The sequence below is a fragment of the Silene latifolia genome, chromosome 9, assembly GCF_048544455.1.
Source record: "Silene latifolia isolate original U9 population chromosome 9, ASM4854445v1, whole genome shotgun sequence".
Lineage (NCBI taxonomy): Eukaryota > Viridiplantae > Streptophyta > Magnoliopsida > Caryophyllales > Caryophyllaceae > Silene > Silene latifolia.
In genome coordinates, this window is record NC_133534.1 from 120,860,583 (window position 1) to 120,880,554 (window position 19,972).

The following is a 19,972-nucleotide window of genomic DNA, read 5'->3' on the forward strand; positions in this document are numbered from 1 at the left end:
TCTAATTCTAGTCTAAGGTAACAGATGAGTGGGGGTTTGATTTGGATTGGTCTATAGCTAAAGGAAGTAAATGAAATGTAAACTAAATAAACGGATGAAATAAAATATTAAAAGGGTGCTAAGATGGTCGGTTCACTATAGTTTCGGCGGCAGCCAACTAGGTGGGTCTAAAACAATCACGTGAGACGGGAAAATAAGAGGTCCTCTCGGTCCACTCTCACAAGTAGCATCTTTCGATCTCGCTACAGGTCCCTAATATCACTAATACTAACTTTCGTCCTGAAAAGTGACTAAAAGGTGTAAATTAATTCATCTTTCGATCTCATTAATCTGGTCGTCTAAATTAGGTAGTCTATTTCCCTTCCCTATCTTTCGATCTTTATTGGGTAGGTCAAATACTAAACATTTAACTATTCGCATGCATTCGATTCGTCAAATATAACGATGTAATTAATTAAAACGAAACAAAACCTCACGTGGCCAGTCGATCGACCGGGTATGGTGGTCGATCGACCATGGCGCGATTTAGGGTTCCTATTCTAATGCCGCCTAATCCTACAGTTCCCCTACATCCTAGCACGAATAATTTAGCTACTCATGACTATTACGAAAACAACAACAAGATTAATGAAATAACATACTGAATTCATGCTTGAAATAATCGGATAAACAAACAACATAAAACGATAATTATGGCTTCGGGAGATCTAACCTAGCAATCCTATACTACGAATGAAAGCAGCAAATTGAATAATAAAACAGAAAAATACCGTGTAAAGGAATTGTAAAGGAAAGATCAGTACCGAATGCTAAACAGAAACTTTATTGAAGAACGAACTAAACTATGAATCTTGAATAGTATTTCGAAAAGAAAGATAAAACCTAGATGAAAACTGAATGTAAAAGTTGATAATTATTCTGAAAACCTAAGTTACGTTATATAGGAATATACGTAACACTTATTTCCGAAACCTAAATACTATGGGCTTCTTAATTCTCGATCTTTTATTTTGCGTCAGACCCGTTGTTCAGTCGATCGACCATAAGCATCAGTCGATTGACCAACTTGCGCTGTACAGGAGCTTCTGATTATCGCGCTCTGGTCGATCGACCATAAGCATCAGTCGATCGACCAAAGGTGTTGTACAGTAGTGCATTCTGACGAATTCTGCAGCGCGCACTGATCTTAAAACAGCTGCCATTTCTTCGTTCCTTGGTCAAATCAGGCGTTCTACACGGCGTTGGAAAGCTAAGAGGATAAGCTTTCACCTCCAATTGGAATCACTGGATTATCAACTTTATAACTCGAGATATTGCCATCTGAAGCAGGCTGCAATATTGTGAAGTGCTTCTTTGCTTGTTAAACTCGTACGCACCCGTGCTTTTGCTATTTTTAGGCCTTGCAACGGGCACCAAGTTCGCTTCCCGAGTCTTTATCCATGTCAAATGCAATGCTAGGTACTCGGGGACGGATTTAGCTTGGTTTCTACTCATTTCCGCATAAATCTGCAATATTACACAAAAATACGAAAGTAGACGAAATGGGGCAAATAGTAGCATAAACTACATAATTGAGCTCTGAAATGCGTGTAAAATAGGGTGTTAAACATCATATAAATGACACGCATCATATGAGGTGGACTCCATTACTCAATTGGGTGCTCAACTCAGCGCTCATATTGACACCATTAATTTGAAGTTTGAGAAGGCCATGGCTAAACTTAAAGAGGCCTCCAAATCACCCAAGCAACATGTTAATGCTATGGTAGCATCATCATCAATTCCAAGTGGAGTAGGTGAGAGTTGTGGAACTTTGGGACATGACCAAAGTGAATGTAGGGGAACAAGTGAATGCTTTCCAAGCATACAAGAGCGGCAACCCTTATTCCAACTATTACAATGAAAACACAAAATTCCACCCCAATCTTTCATACAAAAGCCAAAATGTTCAAAATCCTCCAACATACACCCCACCTCCAATGAGAAACCAAGCTCAAAGACCCTTTTACAATCAAAACCTAAGTTATCAAAATCAACCTCCATACAATCAAACAAATGACCAAGGTTTTGATGTTCAAAAAGCGGTTCTCCAAATGCAAAAGAACCAACAAGAGTTTTTCACTCAAATGCAAAAGGATAGTCAAGAAAAAGACATCACCATTAACAACATAATAGCTCACACAAAGATGTTGGAGACCCAAATGTCTCAATTAGTATCTTCCAGTTCACAAAGACAAAAGGGGCAATTATCACCTCAAGGTAATCCCCAAAGGCATGAGTCGGTGAGTGCCATCCATTTGAAAAGTGGTACAAGGTATGAAGGGCCGAAGAGGCCCATTGATGAAGATATTGTGAATGCTAGTGACAAGGAAAGAGTTGAAGACTCTAAGAAAGAAGAAGAACCCACCACCATTCAAGAAGTTTCAAAGAAGAATGAAGAGAAGGCTAAGGAGAAAGAGCCTATTGTGATTAGGCTTCCATTTCCAAGTCGTCAAGCTAAGCCTATGTTTGACGAACAACTTGGAAAGTTCATGGAGATAGTGATGAACTTGGAAGTCTCAATCCCATTCACCGAATTGATTAACCATGTTCCGGCCTATGCAAAATACATGAAAGATATTTTTACAAAGAAGAAATCCATTTGGAAGCTAGAGACTATTGCGTTCACCAAGGTGAGTAGCGCCATCCTACAAGGAAGTTCACTTCCAAAACTAAAGGATCCGGGAAGTTTCTCTATTCCATGCACCATTGGCGACACTATGTGACCTTGGGGCAAGTGTGACCTTGGGGCAAGTGTGAGTGTCATGCCATACTCGGTGTGCAAAAGGCTAGGAATGGGACAGCTCAAGTGCACTAATATCACACTTCAAATGGCGGATCGATCAACGAAGACACCTTTAGGGGTATAGGAGGATATGCCGGTAAGAATTGGCAAGTTCTTTATCCCGGTGGACTTTGTTATTGTTGACATGGAGGAAGACTCCAACATTCCTATCATTTTAGGAAGATCTTTCTTACACTCCGCGAGAGCGGTGATTGACGGGAAACATGCAGAGCTCACACTTGAAGTGGGAGATGAAACAATCACTTTTAATCTTGACAAGACAATGAGAGCTCCCCGCTTATATGAGCCATGTTTCATGGTTGATCATTATAGCCGAGAAAGTGATAGGAAGAAGTTGGCATCTCAATGCAAAGGACAAGCTATGGGTAAAGAATCACCACCCATATCGGAGAACAAAGTGGATAATCTCCAAGATGCTCCATCCAAAGAGCAAGAATGTTTCAACAAGAATGAGAGCTTGAATAGATCACCACCACTCATGACAACAGAAGAAGAAGGCCTAATTAGCCATAATGACAAGAAAGAATAGGAGTTGTTCTCATCAACTCATGATACTATTGGGAAGCAAGCTAATGAAGTATGTGGTCCATGGGATGATGAGTTTGAAGGGTTAGTCAACCCTTATATTGGTAATGCTATGTCCCAAGACCAAGGCTTTGGTGACCATGTTAACTCAAGTCACCAAAATGAAGAACAACATATGCAAAGGTCTATTGAAGATCTTTATAATGACAATAAACAAGCCTTCAATTACTTCTTCAAGGTGTTGAGCAACATCAACAACACCTTGGCTATGCCTTCTTGACATCTCATACATGAATGAGAGTTTGGTGGAGTCCTCCATAACCCCCATTTGTAAATATCCTAACCCCTTAACTTGCATTTTACTTATTATATTTCATTTTTGTCAATTTTGTATTTATATCTTTATGCTTTGATCAAGATTATCATTTTGAGAGAAAGTGAGGGAGGGACTTATATGTTTATTGATGTGTAGTGTTTTGACATAGTGTGGGGATAGCAATTGACTAGGCTATCCAAGCCTTCGTAGTGCCCCCACAATGAAGACCAAATGAACGAAGACGGAATGACTTGGGTTATGAAATACCCACGGGTGGAACTAAATCTGTGAGGCACAGGGGCAATCCGAGCATCTCATGAGAAATCCGCTCATCTTGGCTGTAATCCGGGCGTCCTGTGAGAAAAACGCTCGTCCTGAGAGAGCTAGAAAGGAAAATTTTTCTCTGACTGAAGATCCGAGTGTCTCCTAAAGGAATCCGCTCGTCTCAACTAAGACGCTCATCTCAGTGAGGATCTGCTTGTCCTGCTTCTATTAAAATCTGGGATTTCTCCCTGACCAAGAATCCGAGCGTCCTCAAAAGAATTCGCTTGTCTCCCTTCAGAGAGATGCTCGTCTCCTACTGAAGACGCTCGTCTCAGCACGGGTTGCAATTTCTCAAACTGGCTGACAAAGAATCCGAGCGTCCCGACCTTCAGACGCTCGTCTCCCCTGCTGAAATTCAAAATTACGGGTTTAAACCCCCCTTTCCCAATTCATTTCACCCATTCAAAACACAAACAAACCTCCAAAACCCTCAAAACTCTCAATCCCTCCATCCATAAAAATCAATTTTCTCAACCAAATTCACCCAAATCAATTCCAAACTCCCTCAAAACCCAAACAATCACTCCTTTATCAACAAAAACCCATCTAAACATCAAAATCCTCAAAGTTTGAATCGATTTTCTAGGATACAAGGCAAAATTCAAAAATCCTAAATCGATTTGTGTTTTATTGAAACTTGAGGATTACACAAGAATTCAAGCAAATTTTTGGTTGTTGATACATACAAGGAGAAGAACAATGGCTAGGACAAAAGGTGGAAGCAAGGCACCTACAAAACCAAACCTTTCCAAAAGGCAACAAGCACTTCAAGCCTCAAAAGCTTTGGTGGTTCAACAAGCAAGAATGGAAATTCAAGAAACTCCTATTCTTATGGTGGAAGCTACTCCTTCTCTCCCGGTTATTGATCAACTAGGAAAATATCCGGAGGTAACTTTCACATCCGATTCTCAAAGGAACAATTTTGTGTCTCTTGATAAGAAATAGATTTTACCCACCAAGTTTATTTGCCAAGATGCCTTGACCAAATTGGGTGTCCTTGAAAGGACAAAGAACTTCTTTGAGTCTATGGGGTTGCTTATATTGTTTAATATGCAAGAGTTAACCTACCCCTCCCTCACCTTGGAATTTCTAAGTTCATTGAAAGTTACAAAGGTGGAGACTCGAACGAATATTGAATTCCGCCTTGAGAATGTGGATAGGAAGATGTCCTTTAATGAGTTTGGCAAAGTTTTCGGTCTTGATAATTACTCAACTTATGTGAAGAAACCTTCAACAAAATATGATCCCGCCCCTTTGTGGAAATATATTATCGGGAGGAAATTCGAGTCCTTCCATGAATGTCGTGCCCTTTATGTTCATCACCCGGGCATAAGGGTGTGGGACAAGGTAGTGGGAAATACTCTTATTGCCAGGAAGGGAACAAACCACTTCACCGAACTTGATTTTATCTATCTCGAGTCAACCTTGAATGTTGATAGAAAGTTCACCACGAAGTACAATATTCTTCAACTTTTGATCGAATTGTGGCATAATATCGATCATGGTAAGGAAGGTGCGGCCTTTATAGTAAATGGAGGATTAGTAACTTGGTTAGCAAAGCACTTCAACCGGAATTTCAACAAAGATGACACTTATAAGCCGGTTAAAGGAGGCCACCTCATTGATCTAGCCACTATGGTTCACTAATTCCATTAGGTCAAGAACGACAATCTTGACAACAAATTTGAGTGGCTTACAAAAGATACCAAGTCCTTTATTCTACCGAACAAAATTTGCCGGCTCAATGTCCATATCCCACACTATCTTCTCCCACTCTCCGAGGAAGCCGAGTCCATAATGCAACACGATAGGGAGGCCATTGTCGAACCCTCCTCCTGTATTATCACTCCACCCTACCCGTTCACCTACCATGAGTTTCGACCCGAAAGTGTTACGGTGGGGAATGATTACTTGACTCTTTTGATGCAACAAATGCATAAGCAAGCCCATGAAGACCGAGTCAATGCATATAGAGCTCAATTTCCACCCCTCTTACACCTAGCTAGGCAAGGACTTCTTGACCCATCATGTCCTTTGTCTAGTTGGGTGGATTGGGAAGTTTTCTTTCCTAATGCTCCTAGGGATGCTAGCTTTGGTGATGATGAGGTTGTTGTTGAGAGTGGTGGAAAAGAAGATGAAGAAGGTGAAGAAGAAGAGGGAAGTGAGGAAGAATAAGAATGCTCAAGTGAAAGTGGTGAAGCCTCCATGTCTATGGAGGTAGATGATGACAAAGATGCTGGCGAGGATGATGATGATGGATATGATAGTGATGTCGCCATGGGCGATGATTGAGGATTAGCAAGCTCTTGGGAGGATGCCACAATACTTTGTGAGTTTCCTACACCTCCCTTAGCTTTGTTTCATATATTTTTATTCTTGATCATGAGTATTTTCATTGTTCCCACCATGTAAAATCAGAAATGACAATTCTAGTTTCATGCATATCACTCTTATGCATGAACTTTCCCAATTTTTGACATTAGAAATAGTGTCTATTTTGGTTTGGGGAAGTTCAAGCATATGCATTGGGAGTTAATTTAAATTATGCTCTCCAACTAAACAAAAATTCCTGCATCATATAGCATAAGCTTAGTTTGCATTCACCCTAGGATGTGTCATGCTAGTATCCTTTGACCCATGGATTAAGGCCTAGTCAAGAGTACCTTGTGGTGTGATAACTCCTTGGCTACCGTTTATTCCAAGGTGACCCTTGAAACCATGCAACCATCATCCATATTCTACCACATTTTGTCATCAAAGGGAATGGGCACAAAAATTGTTCAAAATTCGAGTTCAAGAATTGAAATGAAAAGTCAAAAAGTTTGCAAATGCATCAAAAGAAAAGTGGAGTAACAAAAATGAAAACTTATATGCTTAAAGTATAAGCACCCTCACTACAAATGGGGTAGCTTTGAAAATGTTTAAAAAGAAATGCAAAAAGTTGAAATTGTCAAGTGTTGAAAATGCCAAACATCAAAGAAATGGCAAAAAGAAATGTTCTCAAAATGTCAAATGCCACAAATTGGGGGGAAAAAACAACAACAAAAATCAAACTCCCTTGAATGAGGACAAAGGTTAAATCCCTTTTCCATCGTATCCACTTTTGTGCATGGTAGAGAGGGGACGACCCTTCTTCTTGTCTAGGCAAGAAGAGGAATTCCGCGATTCTCCAGTGTTTCTAACACCATAGGGAGTCTACTCTTGGCGAAAACATTTAACGATTGAGGACAAAGGTACCCTAGGTTGACACAACTTGGAAGTAATTTATTGGTATCCTTCTAGGCTTAGTAGTTTGAAAAAACCAAATCTATGATAGAATGTGTACCCTTAGATTGCTTCCCCTTTAGATAATTTCCACCACTTAGATGAGGAAAGTGGCTATTCATTTTTGTAGATGCATCCATTACTTGATTTGTGTGCTTTAATGATTGGATGTATCGCCATTTTGGCAAGCCCCACCTTGCCTTGCAAGAAGGCATCCTACCTCATGTTGTCTTGTTGTGAGTTGAAGGGGCGGAGTGAGACCCGCTAGTTGTCTCACATCGGCTATATTAGTAGGTTAGTTTGAATAAAGGTCCTAGTTTTTGTCACCTCTTTACTCGGGACGAGCAAAGGTTCAGTTTGGGGATGTTTCATGTGACTCATAATTGAGCACATTTAGTCCTCGAATTAGCCTCATTCATATGCTTTATAGTGCATAATTGGGTCATTTACTATCTTTAGTTTCCCATTTTGCATATTCTTTGAGGTTTTGTTTCCTTGGTAGGAGAGGAGTGCAAACCTTGCATTTACATGGCGAAATGGATCTAAATTAATCGCATCTAATGACCAAGCTTCAAAGGGAAGACGATACTAGAAGGCCTATGTAGATAACAAAGTAGATTGGGTAATGATCAAAGGATCCTTGCATCCCCAACAAGATCCCCGCGGATTGTTGAGGATTGAAGAAAAGAGAAGTGTCTGACCCAGGATCCGAGCGGATTGCAAGCAATCCAGGCGTCTCCTTGCACAAAAACCCGAGCGTCCCGAGCTTAAGACGATCGTCTAGAAGCCCTAGGATCCGAGCGTCTCCCCTATAATCCGCTTGGATCTCCTGACAGAAACCCCCGTGCCAGCTTCCTAGCCGTTCGGGATGGGCATATGTATGCGGGACTAGCAAAACAGAGATGCGCATCTCCTTGGAGAGGAGCACTTCCTCAACTTTTCTTAAGGGTCTTAATAGTCATTTAAGCCCTTAGTAACCCTAATATTTGTACCTAATCTTTAGTATAAATACCCCTTTGTACTACCTAGATTAGCAAGCAATCTTAATACTCTCTTAATCAAGCTTTAATCAATTAGTAATCTCATCTTAATCTTGTAATCAACTCTTAATCTAGTCTTAATACAAATCTCAATACTTAATCTTTTCTTAATTTCTCTACTGTTCATCATTTATTTTGGGTAATTAGAAGATCATTTGGGTTTATTGGGAGATTGACAACCTTCCATCAATCATCAAGTACTTCTATTATTCTTTGCATTATTATTTTGGAATCTCTATAGGTATAACTCTCTTAATCCTTGCTTTAATTATTGTTAATCATTTTCATTCTTTCATCATATTTTGCCTTGTTAATGTGACTGACAACCTTGTTAGCATGTTAAACTTGATCATGAGTGAGTAGTTTTCTTAGCTAGGGTTAATGGGTAATTAGGGGAAATCACCATGGGAAATGATTCATGCTTAATCTAATATGTTCACATAATTTATTTACTTGCTGGTTGTGATTTCAACTTAAGAACATGTTATGTTTGATGAAATGCGAGCCTATGAATCCTTGCATTTTTTACCCATCACCTATCTTTTCAATGAGACTTGTAAGACATAAACCAACTCGAGTCTCATTAGACCATGCATAATGTTGAATGGGGAGGAGTAAGTCCACTTGTAGGTGTTGTACAATCTAATCGATTCGGCTCCGGGACCAAAACCTGCTTAGGTATTGTAAGATATATACACTAACTCGATCCCATCACAATAATAATTGCTTACTTATAATTTGAGAACATGTTTGTATGATCAACTCCCATGTATTCCCTTATGAACCCATGATACCCTAGTGCTTTTAATCAATTGTTTACACCTTCATTTTATCTACCTTGCTTTATTTTTATTGTTAATTAGTTTTAATTGATCTCCTATCTCAACCCCAAATTGTGACACCCTATGACACGACCATTTACAATTGAAAATCCTACATCAATACCCGTCCCTTGGGATCCGAATTTTACTTGCCTCTTTACTAAGAGTAGTTTCTGAAGTTATAAATATTGTTTTGGTTGAGTAACTTTTGACGACGAGTTTTACAACAACACCAAAAATAAATGATGAACAATAGAGAAATTAAGGAAAGATTAAGTATTGAGATTTGTATTAAGACTAGATTAAGAGTTTATTACAAGATTAAGATGAGATTACTAATTGATTTAAACTTGATTAAGAGAGTATTAAGATTGCTTGCTAATCTAGGCAGTACAAAGGGGTATTTATACTAAAGATTAGGTACAAAGATTAGGGTTACTAAGGGCTTAAATGACTATTAAGACCCTTAAGAAAAGTTGAGGAAGTGCTCCTCTCCAAGGAGATGCGCATCTCCGTTTTGCTAGTCCCGCATAGATATGCTCGTCCCAAGTGGCTTAGAAGTTGGCACGGTGGTTTCTGTTAGGAGTTCCGAGCGGACATAGGGGAGACGCTCGGATCCTAGGGGTTCAAGATGAGCTTCTTAATCTTGGGACGCTCAGGTTGTTGTGTAGGGAGACGCCCGGATTGCTTGCAATCCGCTCGGATCCTGGGTCAGACACTTCTCTTTTCTTCAATCCTCAACAATCCGCGGGGATCTTGTTGGGGATGCAAGGATCCTTTCATCATTGTCTAATCTACTTTATTATCTACATAGGCGTTCTATTATCATCTTCCCTTTGATGCTTGGTCATTAGATGCGATCAATTTAGCGCCATTTCGCCATGTAAATGCATGGTTTGCACTCCTCTCCTACCAAGGAAACAAAACCTCAAACAATATGCAAAATGGGAAACTAAATATAGTAAATGACCCAATTATGCACTATAAAGCATATTAATGAGGCTAATTTGAGGACTAAATGTGCTCAAATATGAGTCACAACAAACATTCCCAAACCGAACCTTTTCTCGTCCTGAGTAAAGAGGTGACAAAAACTAGGACCTTTATTCAAACTAACCTACTAATATAGCCGATGTGAGACAATTAGCAGGTCTCACTCCACCCCTTCAACTCACAACAAGACAACCATGAGGTAGGTTGCCTTCTTACAAGGCAAGGTGGGGCTTGCTAAAATGGCGATTCATCCAATCATTAAAGCACATAAATCAAGTAATGGATGCATCTACAAAAATGAATAGCCACTTTCCTGATTTAAGTGAAAGAAATTATCTAAAGGGGAAGCAATCTAAGGGTACATATTCCATCATAGATATGGTTTCTTCAAACTACTAAGCCTAGAAGGATACCAATAAATCACCTCCAAGTTGTGTCAAGCTAGGGTACCTTTGTCCTCAATCGTTAAATGTTTTCGCCAAGAATAAACTCCCTATGGTGTTAGAAACAATGGAGGATCGCGGAATTTCACTTCTTGCCTAGACAAGAAGAAGGGTCGTCCCCTCTCTACCATGCACAAAAGTGGATACGATGGAAAAGGGATCAATAGAACTTGAGTTTCATATGGGAGTTTGCTTTTTGTTGTTGTTTTTTTCCCCCCAATTTATGGCATTTGACATTTTGAGAATATTTCTTTTTGCCATTTCTTTGATGTTTGGCATTTTTAACACTTGACAATTTCAACTTTTTGAGTTTCTTTTGGAACATATTCAAAGCTACCACATTTGTAGTGAGGGTGCTTATATTTGAAACATAGGAGTTTTCATTTTTGTTACTCCTCTTTTCTTTTGATGCATTTGCAAACTTTTTGACTTTTCATTTCAATTCTTGAACTCAAATTTTGAACAATTTTTGTGCCCATTCCCTTTGATGACAAAATGTGGTAGAATATGGATGATGGTTGCATGGTTTCATGGGTCACCTTGGAATATCACACCATAAGGTACTCTTGACTAGGCCTTAATCCATGGGTCGAAGGATACTAGCATGACACATCCTAGGGTGTTTTACAAGTATTCTAACAAGCAAAGTCTTAAGAAGAAAAAGTATCTACAAGGGCCTTATATACACTTGTCAAGCTTCCCAAATAGATGCTTTTACAAAATTTTTCCTAAATGCAACTACATGCCATGATGAAACTAACATTTATACAACCTAATGTATATGCTTCTACCAAGTAGTATTTCAAATAATCTAAATGCAATCCTATAATCACATTGTTTATACCGCATCAATCAAAATAAAGCCACATAGTCATTAACATAAAGAGGAAAAAGGAGATTGGAAAGATCATACCATGCGGTCTTCAATATCCTCATGTCTCGGATGTGGTGTAGTCGATAAATGTGAAAAAGGATGAACAAAAACAATATATATACAAACACAATATATACACAAGACTACGCTATAAAGGAAATGAACATATTTTTGGGTTTTTGCATTTTTCAAATTTTTATGGTTTTTATGTTTATGAATTAAAAAGACATGTTTTTGTATTTTTCAAAAAAATTCAATTTTTATTATTTTTTGTTTAAAAAGTCATGTTAGAATTTCCCATCCCCACACTAGTATGGGAATTGTCCTCAATGGTCAATACGATAGGAAATTATGCAAGCTATATGAAATGCATGATTTCTAAATGCAAACTATGTGACATATATATACAAAAGTGAATGCAAACTAAGCTTATGTTATATGATGCATGAATTTTTGTTTGGTTGAAGAGCATAATTTAAATTAACTCCCAATGCATATGCTTGAACTTCCCCAAACCAAAATAGACACTATTTCTAATGTCAAAAATCGGGAAAGTTCATGCATAAGAGTGATATGCATGAAACTAGAATTGTCATTTTGGATTTTACATGGTGGGAACAATGAAAATACTCATGATCAAGAATAAAAATATATGAAAACAAGAGAAATGATCAAAGCTAAGGGAGGTGTAGGAAACTCACAAAGTATTGTGGCATCCTCCCAAGAGCTTTCTAATCCTCAATCATCGCCCATGGCGACATCACTATCATCTCCATCATCATCATCCTCACTAGCATCTTTGTCATCATCTACCTCCATAGACCTGGAGGCTTCACCACTTTCACTTGAGCTTTCTTCTTCTTCCTCACTTCCCTCTTCTTCTTCACCTTCTTCATCTTCTTCTCCACCACTCTCAACAACAACCTCATCATCACCAAAGCTAGCATCCCTATGAGCATTAGGAAAGAAAACTTCTCTATTGACCCAACTAGGCAAAGGAAATGAAGGGTCAAGAAGTCCTTGCCTAGGTAAGTGTAAGAGGGGCGGATATTGAGCTCTATATGCATTGACTCGGTCTTCATGGGTTTGCTTGTGCATTTGTTGCATCGAAAGAGTCAAGTAATCATTCCCCACCATAACACTTTTGGGTCGAAACTCATGGTAGGTGAACGGGTAGGGTGGAGTGATAATAGAGGAGGAGGGCTCGGCAATGGCCTCCCTATGGTGTTGCATTATGGACTCGGCTTCCTCGGAGAGTGGGACAAGATAGTGTGGGCTACGGACATTGAGCCAGCAAATTTTGTTCGGTATAATGAAGGAATTTGCATCTTTTGTAAGCCACTAAAATTTATTGTCAAGATTGTCGTTCTTCACCCAATGGAGTTTGTGAACCATAGTGGCTAGAGCAATGAGGTGGCTTCCTTTAACCGGCTTATAAGTGTCATATTTGTTGAAATTCCGGTTGAAGTGCTTTGCCAACCAAGTTAACAATCCCCCATTTCCTATAAAGGCCGCACCTTCCTTGCCATGATCGATATTAAGCCATCTTTCGATCAAAAGTTCAATAATATTGTACTTCGTGGTGAACTTTCTATCAGCATTCAAGGTTGACTCGAGATAGATAAAATCAAGTTCGGTGAAGTGGTTTGTTCCCTTCCTAGCAATAAGAGTATTTCCCACTACCTTGTGCCACACCCTTATGCCCGGGTGATGAACATAAAGGGCACGATATTAATGGAAGGACTCGAATTTCATCCCTGTAATAGCTTTCCACAAAGGGGCGGGATCATATGTTGTTGAAGGTTTCTTCACATAAGTTGAGTCATTATCAAGACCGAAAACTTTGCCAAACTCATTAAAGGACTTCTTCCTATCCACATTCTCAAGGCGGAATTCAATATTCGTTCGAGTCTTGATGTGAACATTATTTGCGCACATTTAGTCCCCTATTTGAACCTATTTTGCATACTTTTATAACATTTCACGACCATTTTATCTGTCAAATGCTTTCTATTTATCTTTCCTAGTGCATTTTACATGTTTTGTAGGAAAGGAGATAATAAGGCAGAAATTCCCGTCTTTCGTACATATTTGGAAGCTTTTTGACGATATTTGATGGACTAAGTATGAAAAGGAGGCAAGAATGATGACCAAGGAAGAAGAAATAAAGAGTATATAGAGGCATCTTAGGCTTAAAAGCAAAAAGAAAAGGAATATCAGCTCAACCCGCGTGGGCCAAGCCTATCTGGAGCAGGATACTGATGAACCCGCTCGTGTCAGTTTCAACCCGCTCAGGTTGAAGCCCAGGACACTCATATTTCGCTCGGGACGAGCGCATTCCTGGACAGAATGTCTTCCCTTGCTACGTGAACCAAGATCCGCACATATTTCTTAAGAGACTAGCAAAAAGAAGACCGGAGTCTCTCTTGAGACCGGCGATTCCTTACCCAACAATTAGCATTGTTAAATTACTATTTTACCCATGCTTAACCTAATGATGCTCTATTATATATACGGCATTTGTAATAATCAAACCATCAAGTTTTCATTAGGTTAAATCAACCCTTCCTTAGATTAGATTAGGAGTAGATTAGAATAGATTATCATTTAATCTTTGCACAAATTACACATTAATCTTTCCTTAATCATTGTTCAAGTTAATTATTGAGTAATTCAAGTTTATTTTTGGGTAATTATAAGATCATTTGGGTTTATTGGGAGATTGACAACCTTCCATCAATCATCAAGTACTTCTATTATTCTTTGCATTATTATTTGGGAATCTCCATAGGTATAATTCTCTTAATCCTTGTTTTAGTTATTGTTAATCTTTCTTACTTGTTCATCATGTTTTGCCTTGTTAATATGATTGACAACCTTGTTAGCATGCTAAACATGATAATGAGTGAGTAGTCTCTTAGCTAGGATTAATGGGTAATTAGGGGAAACCAACATGGGGATTGATTCATGCTTAATCTAATATGTCCACATAATTAATTTGCTTGCTTGTTGTGATGTCAACCTATGCACATGTTATGTTTGATGAAATTCTAAGCCTATGAACCTTGCATTTACAACCATCTCTTATCTATTGAACTAGACTTGTAAGATATAAACCAACTCGAGTCTAGTTAGACCATGCATAGAAGTGATTAGGGGGAAAGTAAGTCGACTTGTAGGTGTTGTACAATCTAATTGATTCGGCTCCGAGACCCAACTCTTCCTAAGAACCGTAAGACATAAACCAACTCGGTTCCTTTACAACAGTAATTGCTTGCTTATAATTGAGAACATGTTTGTATAATCAACTCCCATGATTTCCTTATGAACCCATGATATCCTAAAATTTTTAGTCATTTGTTTACATCTTTCCTTTTATTGCTTGTTTATTGCTTTTATTAGATTAGAATCATCAACCCAATGTAATTGTGACAACCCCAAGCACAACCATAATTAGATTGAATAATTTGGGTAACCATCGTCCCATGGATCGACCTCGACTTACCACTAACTAGTTGTTTGTTCAGAATTATAAATGTGTTTGATTGGATGTGACCCGACGACATCACCCATCAAAATGGCGCCGTTGTCGGGGATCGAACCAGGGTCACCCGCGTGACAGGCGGGAATTTGATGTTAATGGGCAAAGTGAGATTGATATGGATATGAACTTGAGTGAAAACTCACCCTTTGAGGATGACATATTTGAGGGAGACAATTGTGTTGAACTTGGTGAGCCTTGTTACGACAACCCCTTTGATAATGGACCTTGTTGGGATGAGGAATATGATGAGGACATTTGGGAACCCCAAATAGACACCCTTGAAATGACCTTAAATGATAATGAGAGAACTTGCATTGAATGAGGTGATTTTGACTATTTGGAGGATGAGTTGAGTGAATTGCCAACCAACTACCCATTTCATGTTTCTTCCATCCATCATTTCTCTTATGATTTTTGTCATGATGCTCTTGATATGCTTATTCGGTCTTTTACTTGGGCATTTTTCAATTGCATAATCTTGTGTTGCTATGCATGCCTATTCATGTCCCACTCCCAAGAATTTGACCAACTTCTACGTGCTTTGAGTGCTAGTGATAATCTTCCATGAAACTATTTATTGATAATCTTTGGTTTGATGGAGTTCCTTAATAACCATTAATTTGTATATATGCATTTAGTGTAGTTTTGCATTCATTTAATAAATTACATGAGAGATGAAAGGGGGGGATCTCATATTTTAATTGAGTTTTTGAAGGAAATTAATGAAAATGAGAAGATGAAAAATGTAAAGAAATGAAGAAAATGGAAAATTTGGGCTTATGAGTAAGTGTGTTTGATGCGACCATAATTGGCGCATATTTAGCCCCCGAATTACCATTGTTTCCATGCTTTTTAGTGCCTATTTGGGTCATTTCTTATCTTTAGTTCTTTGTTTTGCATATTCTTTGAGATTTTGATCCCTTGGTAGGAAAGGAGTAAGAATCTTGCATTTTCATGGCAAAACGGGGCTAAATTGATTGTATTCAATGACCAAACATCAAGGAGAAACAAGACTAGAAGGCCTTTGTACATATTATAGTAGAAAAGCATTGTTGAGAAAAGGATCCTTGAGTCCCCAAGGAAATCCCCAAGGAATTCATGAAGAAAAGAAGAAGAAAAGCTGCTGCCAGACAATCCGAACGGATTGTACACAATCCGGCCGTCCGCCCTCGCCAGTCCGAGCGTCCCTCTAAGGAATCCGCTCGGATTCCACCTCGCCAATCCGAGCGTCTTGACCAAGAATCCGCTCGGATTCTCCAGCCCAAATCCGGCCGTCCCGACTCCCATCCGCACGGATTTCAGTACAACACGTTTTCGTTCTTCAAGCCACGATAAGAGAAGCCCTTCTCTCGGACAATACCGGAGTCTCCTTGCTCAATTTAAAAATTGTAATTACTAGTTTAGCCCTTAGTTAACCCTAATGCATCCTCCCTAATTTTCACTATAAATACCCCATTAGTCTAATTAGAGGAGCATGTTCTTCTTATCAATAATTAGTGTAGTTAATATCAATCAAATCTCTCTTCAATATTGTAATCAAATATTAATCAAGTTCTAATTCAAGTTTTAGTTCTTTAATCTCTCTCTTGTTCTTCCTTTATTTTGGGTAATTAGAAGATTATTGGGTTTATTGGGAGATTGACAACCTTCCATCAATCATCAAGTTCTTCTATTATTCTTTGCATCTTTATTATTGGAATCATTAGTAGGTATAATCTCTTAATCCCTTTTTTAATTATTGCTAATTACTTTCATTTATTCATCATGTTTCATTATGTTAGTATGATTGACAACCTTTCTAGCATGATCAATATGATAATGAGTGAGTAGTCTCTTATCTAGGGTTTAATGGGTGATTAGGGGAAACCAACATGGGGAATGATTCATGCTTAAATTAATATGCTTTCATATCTTATTTGCTTGCTTGTTTTGATCTTAATACATGCACATGTTATATTTGATGAAATGCTAAGCCTATGAATCCTTGCATTTACTATCATCTTCTATCCTTTCAACTTGACTTGTAAGACATAAACCAACTCGAGTCTTGTTAGACCATGCATGTGTTGAGTAGGAAAGATTAAGTCGACTTGTAGGTGTTGTACAATCTAATCGATTCGGCTCCGGGACCCAAACTTTCCTAGGATTGTAAGATATAACCCAACTCAATCCATCACAACAATAATTGCTTGCTTATAATTTGAGAACATGTTTGTATGATCATATCCCATGAATCCCCTATGAGCCCATGACACCCTAGTGCCTTTAATCAATTGTTTACACCCCTTATTTTATTCATCTTGCTAGTTTACTTTCATTGTTATTTTAGTTTAGTAACCTTCTACGTCAACCAAATTTGTGACACCCCTAGACACTACTAGTTACAATAGAATTCTCTTTTCAATACCCGTCCCTTGGGATCCGACCTTTACTTGCCTCTTTGCTAATTGTAGAGTTGCTCGTGGAGTATAAATTGTGTTTTGTATCGACCATTGACCAACGACCACATATGCTTAATTGTGAACACCAAATGGCTCCGATCAAAAATGGCGCGTTGTTGCGGGGACGGTGTTTAATTGATTTAAGATTTCTTTTATTGTTTTTAGTTGTGTCTTTTTCACCTTGGGGAAGTAAAACTCCTCAAGGTTTGTTCTAATTGTTTTCGAGTTGTTTGATATTTTGCATGTCTAGAAGGTTACAAAGAAATTTGTTACCTTTTGACCTTGAAATCGAAAGAACCTTGACGAATAATAGAAGACTTGTTAGGAGGAATTTGGGAGGTGTTGGTGAAGTTGTTCAACCCACTAGTGAGTTTGTCAATCCTTTCGCAATAGAAGGAGAAGAGAACCCATTAAACAATACCCCACAAAATCCACCTACAATGCCTAAATTCTCGTCACACTCTATACCCACCGAGGAGGATCTACCAAATGGTACTCCTACCCCACAACATCTCACCGGAAACATTATTGCCAAGTCCGCCTTCATCCAACTAGTTGAGAGGAGCCAATTCGGGGGAATGCCTAGTGAGGACCCTCATTCTCATATGGAAACCTTTTGCGATTATTGTGAAGCTATCTCTCAAACGGGCGTGACTCAAGACCAAATAAGATGGGTCTTATTTCCTTTTTCGTTAATCGGCACCGCAAAGCAATGGTTGAAGGGCCTTGATAAGGCCACCCTTGGAATAGATTCTTGGAAGAAGCTAGCTCTAGCTTTCTACAAAAATTCTACCCAGGAAAAGACTAACATGCTAAGAGCTCAAATTACGGGTTTTAAGCAAAGGGATGAAGAATCTTTGTATGAAGCTTGGGAGCGGTTCAAAGGTATTTGTCGCTCATGTCCTCACCATGGACTTAGCGAATGGTTTTTAGTGCAACAATTTTGGAATGGTTTATATGAAGATTCAAGGAACGTTCTCAATATGGGATCAAATGGAATGTTCACCGAAGTTGATGACAATCAAACATGTAACAAGATTGAGGAAATGGCGGTCCATAATTCACAATATAGTAGGCCTCGCAAGGCTACTAGAGGAGGAAAGTATGAAGTGGACACCGTGACTCAATTAGGTGCTCAACTTAGTGCTCACATTGACACAATCAACTTGAAGTTTGAACAAGCTATGGCTAGGCTTGAGGAAAAATCAAAAACATCAAAGCATCATGTCAATGCCATGACGGCATCCTCATCAATCCCAAGTGGGATATGTGAGAATTGTGGAACCTTGGGTCATGACTCAAGTGAATGTAGGGGAACAACCGAACAAGTTAATGCTTTCCAAGCTTACAAAAGTGGTACCCCTTATTCAAATTTTTACAATGAAAACACCAAGTTCCATCCAAATCTCTCATACAAAAGCAAAAATGTTCAAAACCCTCAAACAACATACACTCCACCACCCATGAGAAATCAAAATCAAAGACCCTTTTACAATCAAAACCAAGGTTACCAAAATCAAAATCCATACAATCACCAAAATGACCAAGGTTTTGATGTCCAAAAAGCGGTCCTCCAAATGCAAAAGAATCAACAAGAATTTTTCACTCAAATGCAAAAAGATAGCCAAGCAAAAGACACCACCATCAACAACATTCTAGCTCACACCAAGATGTTGGAAACACAATTGACTCAACTAGCATCTTCAAGCTCACAAAGACAAAGGGGCAATTACCACCTCAAAGTAATCCCCCTAGACATGAAACGGTTAGTGCCATTCACTTGAGAAGTGGTACAAGATATGAAGCACCAAAGGAGCAAGTTGAGAATGAAGTTGTGAAAGCTAGTGAAAATGAAGTTGTTGTGCAAAGTCCCAAAGAAGGGGAATCATCAAAAGAAGAAAGTTCAAAGAAAAATGAAGACAAAGCCAAAGAGAAGGAACCCATTGTGGTTAGACTTCCTTTTCCAAGTCGTCAAGCCAAGCCCAAATTTGATGATCAACTTGGAAAGTTCATGGAAATTGTGAAGAACTTAGAAGTCTCAATTCCTTTCACGGAATTAATCAATCACGTTCCGGCCTATGCAAAGTACATGAAAGATATCCTCACAAAGAAGAAGTCGATCCAGAAACTTGAGACTATCGCCTTCACTAAGGTGAGTAGTGCAATACTTCAAGGAAGTTCACCTCCAAAGTTAAAGGATCCGGGAAGCTTCTCAATACCGTGTACCATTGGCGACACAACGATCAACAAAGCCTTATGTGATCTAGGGGCTAGTGTGAGTGTCATGCCGTACTCGGTGAGTAAAAGGTTGGGAATGGGAGAGCTTAAGTGCACCAATATCACTCTTCAAATGGCCGATATATCGACGAAGACACCACTAGGGATATGGGAAGATGTCCCCGTGCGAATTGGGAAGTTTTTCATCCCGGTGGACTTTGTCATTGTTGATATGGAGGAAGATTCCAACATTCCAATCATCTTAGGAAGACCTTTTCTACACACCGCGGGTGCGGTGATTGATGTGAAACATGGAGAGCTCACT

General features: G+C 38.9%; 1 non-coding gene across 1 annotated transcript; it reads right to left on the reverse strand.

Annotated features, from left to right (window-relative positions):
- Positions 1-18,239: 18,239 nt before the first annotated feature.
- Positions 18,240-18,346, reverse strand: LOC141602814 (small nucleolar RNA R71). The gene has a single exon (XR_012524722.1). It is a non-coding gene; the product is annotated as a small nucleolar RNA R71 (small nucleolar RNA).
- Positions 18,347-19,972: the final 1,626 nt, after the last annotated feature.